Source organism: Capsicum annuum, chromosome 3 (genome assembly GCF_002878395.1).
Source record: "Capsicum annuum cultivar UCD-10X-F1 chromosome 3, UCD10Xv1.1, whole genome shotgun sequence".
Lineage (NCBI taxonomy): Eukaryota > Viridiplantae > Streptophyta > Magnoliopsida > Solanales > Solanaceae > Capsicum > Capsicum annuum.
Genome location: NC_061113.1, coordinates 189,716,474 through 189,726,469, shown reverse-complemented (window position 1 = coordinate 189,726,469; position 9,996 = coordinate 189,716,474).

Here is a 9,996-nt window from a genome sequence, read left to right as displayed (position 1 = left end):
CCTCAGCCTCAGTTTTGATGTTGCTTGATGGTTCAAATGGGTTTTTGGTTTACTGTGATGCTTCTAGAGTTGGTTTGGGTATTTTATTGATGCAGATAGATAAGGTCATAGCCTACGCCTCTAGACAGCTTAATCCCCATGAAAAGAATTACCCTACCTATGATCTTGAGTTAGTAGCTATTGTTTATGCCTTGAAAATTTGGAGGCATTATCTTTATAGGGTGAATGTCGATATGTTCATGGATCACAAGAGTTTGCAGTATGTATTTTTACAGAGAGATTTAAATCTTTGTCAGAGAAGTTGGTTAGAATTGTTGAAAGATTATGATATGAGTGTTATGTATCATCCGGGCAAGGCCAATGTAGTGGCAAATACCCTTAGTAGATTGCCTATGTGTAGCATTGCTCATGCTGAGAATAATAAGAAGAAGTTGGTTCAGGAGATTTATTTGGTTGGCTTAGTTCTGGGTAGTATATGGGTACAAAATAGTTCAGAATCTTCTATGGTTGCCGAAGTGAAAGAAAAGCAAGATAGGGACCCCAGTCTAGTTAAGTTGAAAGAGTCAGTCAGAGATCAGAAAGTAGAGGTTTTCTCCCAAGGGGGAGATGGTTTGTTGCATTGTCAAGGTAGACTATGTGTTCCATGTGTAGATGGTTTGAGACAGCGAATTCTTGCAGAATAGCATGGTGTGCGTTACTCCATTAACCCAGGAGCTACTAAGATGTACCGTAATTTGCAGGAAATATATTGGTGGAGCGGTATGAAAAGAGATATTGCGGAGTTTGTAGCCAAGTGTGCTAATTGTCAATAGGTTAAAGTTGAGCACCAAAGGCCTAGTGGCTCTATGTAGGAGTTTAGCATCCCTACGTGGAAGTGGGAAAAGGTGAATATGGATTTTATGACAGGGTTGTCTCGCTCACGTTGTCAGCAAGATTTGATTTAGGTTATTATAGACAGAATGACCAAATTAGTCCACTTCTTGCCAGTCCATACTTCTTATTCAGCTGAGGATTATTCCAAGATCTATATTAGAGAGTTGGTTAGATTACATGGAGTCTTATTGTCCATCATTTCAGATAAAGGTACTCAGTTTACCTCTCAATTTTGGATGGCTTTTCAGAATGGTCTTGGTACCCAAGTTCATCTTAGTACATCCTTTCAACCTCAGACAGATGGTTAGATAGAGAGGATCATTCAGACCTTAGATGACCTGTTAAGATCTTGTGTTATCAACTTTAATGGCAATTGGGATAATCATTTTCTATTGATAGAGTTTGGTTACAGTAATAGCTATCGTTATAGCATTCAGATGGCTCTATTTGAGGCTCTCTATAGAAGAAGATGTAGATCTCCTATTGGTTGGTTTAAGGTAGATGATGCCGCATTTGATGCTTTGGAGAAAGTTTACTTGATTAGGTAAAGGCTTAAGATAGCCCAAAGCCGTCAGAAATCCTATATGAATGAGAGGAGAAGAGACCTTGAGTTTGAGTTGGAGATTTGGTATATTTGAAGATCTTTCCCATAAAGAGAGTGAAGAGGTTTGGTAAGAAGGGTAAGCTCAGTCACCGATATATAGGCCCTTACAGGATCTTGAGCCATCATAAAAAGGCAGCGTATGAGCTTGAGTTGCCCGCATATTTGGCTTCAGTGCATCCAGTGTTCCATGAGTCCTTATTAAAGAAGTGTATTGGTGACCCAACTATCATTGTCCCTCTAGGAAACTAGGATGTTTAGAATAGCCTTACTTATGAAGAACTCCCAGTTGAAATCCTTGATCGTCAGATTCGTAGACCGAGGAACAAAGAAATTCCCTTATTCAAAGTTCTTTGGCAAAACCACTCCGTAGAGGGAGTCACTTGGGAAGCAAAAGCAGACATGCTTACCAAGTACCCTCACCTTTTCTCTGCAAACTCAGACTCAACTTAAGGTAACCGTTTTTCCTTAGATTATCTCTTTTCCATTCTTAATTCCAGCCATGTAGTCATCTTCATGTCATTTCATGCATTCATGAATCAGTTAATCCAGTAACCATGTTTCAGACTCAGATCATGTTTTTAGTTATGCATATACAACATATAATCTCGGTTCCTCAGAAATCTCATCTTAACCAGTCTTATTCGAGCATGATTGTTCCCAAGGAGGAGATATTGTAATGCCCCATACTCTTCCTAGTGAAATTCAGCTCCTAATGTATACATGAGAGGCCTAAAACCTGAAAATTTAGGTAAGTATTGGATACTTAGTCTTATTTTTTACCTCTAAACTTTGATGATTTTATTCTTGACCTTTCCAACCCCGAAAATTTAGTTTTTAAGTTAATTCATGATCAGGGTTGTCGATAGTTCATTTCGGGTGAGTTTTGGATTTTTTGGACGACGTTTGAGATATGTTTGGATGGCCAAAATAGTGGACCAATGTGATATGGCCGCTTCGTGTTGGGTATTGTATCGATAGGCAGCAACACGGTGCAGCACCAAATGCGTCGGGGCCTAGTTCACGTTAAATCAATTCTGGGCCTAAAGGGGTACTTAAGTCATTTCCCCTCACTATAATTCATCCAAAACACGGGATTTAGGTCCCAAAAGAACATTTTTGCCTCATAATTCATATTTATTCTCAAATTAGAATCATTCTCTATCAAGAACAATCCCTATCCCCTTCAAGCTCCAAGGTCAATTCTAAAGAAATCCACCAAGAGCCGCCAAGAATTCATCAATTACGGTATGTTAAATATTCATCGATGGGTCCTTTTCACCCCTAGAGTCCAAGAACCCAATTTTAAGTTTCAAAGCTAAGGTTTTTACATGTTTCCATGAATTTTACCCATGAATTTCCATGAATCTCGATTTTATATCATGTTTACATGCAATTGTTGTTGCTATGAAACCCTACATGTTTTAAATGGTGCTTGTTCGCTGATTTAAGCCTTAATTGGTGATTTTAGAGTTGAAATCATTCTATCTTTATATGTTAAAACTATTCCTATGCCTATGTTCATGAATTTCAAGTGTTTGATGAAATACCTAAGAGATGAATTTTGAGCAAGGACAATCCATTATGCTTTTAAAGTTTTTGTATGCTTTTAATGTTGTCGAGTCCTGGGATTATGAATATCTGAAAACTTAGTTGTTTACTTAGTTTTAGTATTTTTCATAATATTTTTGGATAATTAGAGTAATACCAGTTCAGTCAGTACCTCATGTCAATTAGCTCAGTTCAGTCCAGTAATTAGAGTCAGTTTAGTTGGGAGTAGGATTTAGCATTAAAAGAACTTAGGGATGGGACTCACTTTCCAGTTGAGGGTGTGACCTTTAGTAGAAATCCCTGCATTCTAGAACTATGTATCCAGTGTAGGGTAGAGATGTTAACCTGCATATTGAGGGTTGGTACGTATCTCACCAAGGCACCTGTCAGTAGAGGGTGACTCTTTAGTTGTAATACCCCATATTTTCCTAGCATAATTTAGGTCTCAATACATGAGTATTCATATATATAAATTTTTAAAATACTTGTTATTTCTCAGTTTAAAGCCCACCAAGTTATAGTAAATTGAACTAGCTTTCCAACAATATAGAATTCGCCTTAATCCGATAACCGAGTAAAAAATTATGGAAATTTTAATTTTAAGTCATAAAACATCGTGATTTGGGCCTGTAGTGTGTCGTGGAGAAGTCTAAAAATCATAATTTTCAAATTCCAATGAGACTCCGCAATTTCACCACACCACGGTGATATCCCATCTCACAATTGTCCCTTTCTAGTGAAGCTCCGCGATCATGGCTCATCGCGAAGGTGGCCAAAATGGCATTCCAATAGTTTACCGCGATTTCACTACATCGCGCCAAACTTCCAACTCCCAATTGTCAATTTCCAGTGGTCCGACTCGATAGCACCATATCGTGCCAAAGCCAAAAATTGAGATTTCCAGCTTTCAGTTTCGAGTTTTTAAATTCCTTTAAGGGTATTTGGGTCTTTTCCCATGGCCCTAATCAGCCTAAAACATGAGATTTAAACCATTAGTGACCTAAATAATCATCATTATTCAATTCCTCTTAAAAATTGATGATCCTTTTCTCAAGAATAAAAACCCTAGCTCTCAAATTCAAGGCCAAATCTCAAGAACTCTCCATCAATCCTCTCAAATTCATTAACCCAGGTATGTTAAATGTTTATCCATAGGTTTATTTCACCCATGGAGTCCAAATATCCGATTTAAATTATAAAATTATGATCTTTTCAAGTTATTTTGATTTTAAATTATGATTTCACACATGAATCTCCATGAACTATGATTTTACACCATGTATAGATGAAATTATTATTGTTATTCAATTCTCCATGTTTTAGTGTTATCATTCATTGAATTAATCATGATTTAGTACTATTCATATTAAATTTATGCTATTACTACAAGTTCCCTTATATTCTCATGATTTGACCAAACTATGAACTACAAGTGTTTGATAAAATGCCTACTAGAATACATGTTTGATAAAAGCCTTCTTGCTATGTCCTCTAAGCTTAAGTATCATGTTACTATTATTGCTTTTGAGTCCTCGGGGTATTGAATACCCAAAAATCATAGCTTCTTATTTAGTCTTGTCTCAATATCTTCAAAATAACTTCAAAATACATATTATGAGCATTACTAGATCAGTCAGTTAAACTCGGAATAGTCAGTAACTCAGTGTCATTTAGTTGGGATTAGGACTTAGCGCTGAGCGAGTATAGAGATGGCAGCTTCCCTGTCAGATAGGCAGAGTCTCTAGTAGCATTCCCTAAACTCCAGAACTACGTAGCCAATGTAGGATATAAGAAGCCACCCGTCAATGTAGGCTTGACTATCTAGCAAGGGTCACCCATCAGTTCAGGCTTAACACCCTTAGTACTTTAGGACAGGACATCAGTATAGTGGATCCACACAGACAGCGTTAATACCCATGGCATAGTATTGAATCCCTTCTAACTAGGGTTACAGGTTGGACCCCAACTAGATCTAATTGGGGAATGTCAGTTAGATGATAGCTCCCACAGCAATAATAAGATCAGTAGTTCAGTCTCAGTGTTGTTTGACCAAGGCATATAGATATCAGTTATTTTAGTATTTCAATTTACAGACTTCTATTTAGTTCATGTTATATACTTGGTCATGCATCCCTAGTATCTACAGATTATTTTACTTTATGTCTTTATTTCACTAGTTAGTAGAGTTAGTTAGGGCCTTTCCCATCAACTCAAGTCAGTCAGTTTAGAGGCTTTCAGACATTACAGTTAGTTATTCAATACTCAAACTTCAGTTGACATGTCAGACAGTTATTCAGATTTTCTTTATCTTACCAGATTTAGATACTTATTTTCCAGATTTTTTGCACAGTGTTTATTTAAGTTATTAAAACCTAATGGCATATCAGTTATTCTTTCGCATTTATGATTATGTTATTTAGTGTTCACAGCAGGTACCAGCTCATGGGTTAGCTTGTGGTCCCTCGAGACTATAAGCACCGTGTGACGCCCAGGTTGTACTCTCGGGGTATTACAAAATTGGTATCAGAGCCTAAGATTTTAAAGAGTCCTAGCAAGTCTGAAAGCTACGTCAAGTAGATTCCTGCGCATGGGTGTAGAACACCACACTTATGGGAAGGAGGTTATGAGGCGTTTAGGAAAATTTTCTCTTCTTTCAATATTCATATCATGCGAGTGAGCACGAGCTCAAGTAAAACTCTCAGTTTAATTCATTACTTCCTTCTATTTATAGAACATACCTCCTAAAAAAATGATAGAAGAGGAGCAGAAAACCAGCCGGTACCTCTGCCCATCCAGGCAGATTATCTAGATGAGCACGTCTCTTACGCAGAATTTAGGGCTGCATTCACCGCTCTCACCAACTTTGTAGTAGCTCAAAATAAATGACCAGCTACTGTTCAGGCCACCCCAATGGCTAATATTGCTGCAGTCAGGATTTCGGACTTCACCCGAATGAATCCTTCTTCCTTCATGGGATCCAAGTCTGAAGAGAATCCACAGGAATTCTTACATATGGTTTAGAAGATAACAGATATTATGAGGGTAACATCTAGTGAGAGTTCTAAGTTGGCTACACATCATTTACAGGATGTATCCCATACTTGGTTTAAGTAGTGGAAGGTTGATATGGGTGTTGATGTAGGGCTTGTAGAATGGGAAGAGTTTGCCATAACTTTATTAAATAGATTCTTCCCATTGGAATTAAGGGAGGCCAAGGTGTTAGAATTTATTAACTTGGGGTAGGGAAACATGAGCTTAAAGGAGTATTCCCTCATGTTTACTTAGTTAGCTAGATATGCTCTCCATGTAGTCACTGATAACAAATCTAAGATAAGCAAGTTTGCATCTGGTGTGCCTGATAATATGGTCAAGGAGTGTAGGACCACATTGGTAATTAGGGAGATGGACTTGTTTGGGCTAATAGTCCATGCTCAACAGATGGAGGAGCAGAAGATTAAGGAAAGAGAGAGGGAACAAGAGGGCTAGATCGGGTAGTTTTAATTTCAATCAGCCAAGGTCAGAAGGTGGTAATCATCCTCAATTTCATTAGAGGTCTTCATCCCCAACACCCTCTTCAGCTGGTACCCCAGTACCCAAATTTAGAAATGATAATCGGGATAGGCAGCAGGCTCTAAGTCCCAAGGCAGTGTTAACAGTACCCGTACGAATCCTCTATGTCAGAAATGTGGCTGACACCATCAAGGTAAGTATAGAGCGAGCAGTGATATATGCTTCAGATGTGGCAAACTAGGCCATCAGATTTAAAAGTGTTGGGTAGTTGCTTAGAGAGATAGGGAGTTGTGCCAACAAGGCCAGTCCAATCAGTTGTTAATTCCATCCGATCGCCCAACTCAGTAGGGTGCCGCTTCCAGTGCTACCAGTGGTCAGCGTCCAAACATATTATATGCTCTTCATTCCTGCCAAGATAAGTAAAATTCTCCTGACGTAGTTACTGGTATGTTACAGGTCTTTCACTTACATATTTACGCTTTACCATACCTTGGAGCTTCTCTTTCTTTTGTAACTCCATATATAGACATCAATTTCGGAGTCAGTTCCAAAACTCTAGCAGAGCCTTTTTTAGTATCTACCTCAATTGGTGTTTCCATGGTAGCCATGCAGGTATATAGAAACTTTTCGACCACAATATCTTATAAAGTTACCTTAGTTGATCTCATGCAATTAGAGATGACGAATTTTGATTTCATTCTCGGCATGGATTAGATTCACTCATGTTATTGCTCAGTTGATTGTAGAAATAGAATAGTTCATTTTTAGTTTCCGAATGAAAGTGCTTAAGGGTCAGTTGATTTTATACCTTAGAGAGAGAAAGATGATATCCAACGCGTAACATCCCATATTTTGTTTGTACTTATTCTAATTATATGGAACTTTGTATAGCCTTGTAGTATAGGTAACGGATGAGATTTGTTATGCAAGTAGTAATGGTATAGATGGAATTATAGATGCTACCTGTACAGTTTAATATGATGCGACCAAGTTAACGTCGATACGACTATGTAAACTTAGGATCGTAAGCTAGTATTTGGATCTAAAGTTTAAAGTAACCAAGTGTGTATAAGTTGAAGGTTAGATTAAAAGGATTAGGAGCTGGAAATGGAATAAAACATTGAGGTGCTTACTTCACTTAATTAAGCTAGTAGGTGAGTCACCTACTTAAGCTATTTGGACCAAATTAATGGACCCATAGCTATGGACCAGATTTGGGCCTATACTAATGTACTCATTTAGGCCCAAATTAAATAAAAGAGAAAGAAAATAAATAAATGGCCCAACACAAAAATCTACCAAAGGCCCAAGTTAATTGAGCCCAAAATAAGAATTTAAGTAAGTAGGTCCATCACCTATTCTAAAAATTTGAGCAGCTTGAACCCTTAAATAGGTGCATCACCTACTTGGACCAATTTGACCAATTTTAAGGTCCAAAATGCAGCTAAGGAGGTAGACAAAATAGGGCCTTTATAAGGCCAAGTTGTTGGTTGTTTTACTTCATTTCTAAGTCACAAAAAGGAGTATATTTCACTAAATCTCTCTACTCTCTCGAAAGCAACAAGGAGCAACCCTAAAATTCCTGCTAGGGTTCTTGAAGAAACCCTAACCTTTGCATCCCAAGGTAAGTGAAAACACTCAAGTTTAAGCTTAATTATCTCATGAAAGATTAGGAAAACATGCTATAAGTTTCTAATTACAAATACATGGCAGAATATAGAACAGCTACTTGCTCATTTTTTTCTTTGTTATTAAGAGATCTCTTTTCCTCTTTGATATAAAGTGTAAAGGAAGGTGAAAATTAAAGTTTTGAAGAGTTCAGATTAAAAAAATAAGTTGCAGAATTGAGGTAAGGTGACTGCTCCATTTTGTTATCCTTGTATATGAATTTGAAAGAGAATTATGGATGTGTTGTTATTGAGAAATCAAGAGATGATGAGTTTAATAAGTGATTGCTACAATAAAAGGGATTTGGGACTATTTTGTATGTATATGTTATGGGCTGCCAGGTTGATGTTGGAGAAAGGTATGATTAGTTTGTAACGAAATATAGAAGAAAGGTATAGCGGTATACCACCGAACTAATTATTGCATTTGTTTACTGACCAATCTATTTTGCGTATTATTTGGAATGTGTAATGAAGCCAAGGTGGTTTCGGTGAACCTTATAAGGACATGTATGGTATGTGGGTGTAATTAGAAGAGAAAATGGTAAAAATAACACCCTTAATTGATAGATTAAGAGCTTACTGCCCAGTTACTGTTTTGGTGAAGTTAAATAGCCCAAATGTGCTGGTTGGTGCTAATATTAGTTTACCATATCTTCTATTGTAGATAAGTAATCTGAAAGGCGGGAAGTCAAGTTTGGTTAGTTTCGGAGTTATATACTCAGGTATGTAAAGCATACTCTGTTTGGCACTCTTTGGCATGAAATCGGACATTTGGTTCATCAAGTAAGCTTCCAGGGTCATCCTATAACAAGTGACACATAATAGCAGCGTATTATATCCCATGAAGCCAATGAACTTTTTCCCACTCTCTAAAATATTAAAACACCTCAATACATACTTATTAAACCTGCACATCTATCTTCACTAGAAAATTTTAGGAGTTCTCCGCTTGTTCAAATAAGACCCATGTGTTATTTTCAGCTCCTAAACACTTCATTTGTGTGCCAAAAGCTCCCTACCTCATTGTTGTTGCATGAAGTGTCCATTTATATGTCTCTTATTAGCAGATTATTAGTTCAAGGTACCATAACGTTATGACCACCAAAGTAATAATCTCAAAGGTTAAATAAACTAAGTAACGTAAATCTGTAAAATGAGTGGCAGCTCAGGGGCATAATCCTAGCATGGGCCAATCTCAATAACTTTATATGGGTGGCAGCTCAGGGGCATAAGCCTAGCATGAGTCGATCCCAATCTTTATATGTAGGTGGCTGCTTAGGGGCGTAAGCCTAGCATGGGCCAATCCTAATTTATCTATTTACCATTGATCAGCTGGTCATTTGCATTATTTATGGCTTACAAAGATTATGAAGTAAGAAAGGTAAAAATGAAAAAAGGAATATAATGTATGTAGTCCCATAAGTATATATAAAGGTGGTCTACTAGTACTACTTATACATTTGTATCTGATTTCTATTGAGCTCTTGTATCATGTGTTGTTACCTTCAGCCTTACATATTTAGTACATATTTTCATACTGACGTCCCTCACGAGGGACCTATATTTCATGCTGTAGGCATAGGTACTTCAGCTCACACACCTCACTAGTAGGAGCGCAGGCTATTCAGTAACTATTTGTGAGTTATAGGTTGATTCAGGGCTCTTCGAATCTGTTCCATATATTTTAGTATTATGCAGTAAGTCAAGAGTAGCGCGGGGGTTTGTATCGACCCTAACTACGTCTATGTATCTTTTAGAGGCTTTTTAGACTAATGTAAAGTTATGGTAGCG